Below are 1557 nucleotides of genomic sequence, written 5' to 3'. Positions count from 1 at the left end.
ACCCTAACCCCATCCTCCATCAGTGACGCATCACAAATACATAATAATTTCATTTTTATAAAAAATACAGATATTTATAGTCACTCTCCTGAATGAGCTGAATGCTTTAGCATTTAGCTGCTGTTTTTAGGCTTTTATTCTGATTGTTTTGACATTTCATTTTCATCTTTAGCTACTTTTAGCCATCATTCAGCTGCAGTTCTCTGATTGTTTGATTGTATTYATGTTATTTTAATCTTCTGAAGAGTCAATCCTCCGAACGAACAGAGCTCTTTTTACCTGGTCAGTAGATTTGTTTCTGCTGCAGACCCTCGGTGAGCCCCTGAACCTTTCTTTGTCAGAGCGTGGTGGTCTCAGCGGGGCTCACTGCTGGGTGACAGATAGACTGACAGATCCATCTGCCTCTAAGTGAGGGTGTAGAATAATGTCCCCCATATGGACCGAGTCTTCACAGAAGAAACAAGCTYGACGTGACGGCAGGAATGTAGATAAGGAGGTTACGTGTCAGGACCAATTTATTTCTCCTGGCAGGGTGGGAAGACGTGTTGCACATGTCCACCTGACAGCAGCCGTGGCAGTATCCTCCAAACTGGATTTATATCTGGACACACGGGCCAGTCAGGCGACACGGCGGCTGCTGGATAATGATGGGCCTCGACAGGCCCTTTGCATCATCTCACCTCACTTATTTTTCCTGCTGCCTGTGAGAAAACAAGCCTCRAACTCCGGCGAGGCTTGTTTTCTACGAGCTGGAGATGAGAAGGTGCTGCTGGAAWAACAGGTTATCAGGTGATGGACTCGAGAGTCTGTGCTCCTAACAAATCCAGTCTTTGGTGAAGGTTCTGTAAACAAAGACTTGTTGCTGTGAAACAAACAGGAGCTTCCTGTGGAGAGCAGGAGGACGGGTCCAAACCAGTCAGAGACCCGGTTCTGATGGGACTTATTCAAGTTCTGATGGAGACCAGATACACTGTGTACTGACAGCTGCTGAACAGCTGCTGAAAGACTGCTGAACAACTGCTAAACAACTGCTAAACAACTGCTAAACAACTGCTAAACAACTGCTGAACAACTGCTAAACAACTGCTGAACGACTGCTGAACGACTGCTGAACAACTGCTGAACGACTGCTGAACAACTGCTGAACAACTGCTGAACAACTGCTGAACAACTGCTGAACAACTGCTGAACAACTGCTGAAAAACTGCTGAACAACTGCTAAACAACTGCTGAAAAACTGCTGAACGACTGCTGAACAACTGCTGAACGACTGCTGAACGACTGCTGAACGACTGCTAAACGACTGCTAAACGACTGCTGAACGACTGCTAAACAACTGCTGAACAACTGCTGAACAACTGCTGAACAACTGCTGAACAACTGCTGAACAACTGCTAAACAACTGCTGAAAAACTGCTGAACGACTGCTGAACGACTGCTGAACGACTGCTAAACGACTGCTGAACAACTGCAGAACGACTGCTGAACGACTGCTAAACAACTGCTGAACAACTGCAGAACGACTGCTGAACGACTGCTAAACAACTGCTGAACAAC

Source organism: Austrofundulus limnaeus, unplaced genomic scaffold (assembly GCF_001266775.1).
Source record: "Austrofundulus limnaeus strain Quisiro unplaced genomic scaffold, Austrofundulus_limnaeus-1.0 Scaffold976, whole genome shotgun sequence".
NCBI classification, from domain to species: Eukaryota; Metazoa; Chordata; class Actinopteri; order Cyprinodontiformes; family Rivulidae; genus Austrofundulus; species Austrofundulus limnaeus.
This window is presented reverse-complemented; position numbering follows the sequence as displayed.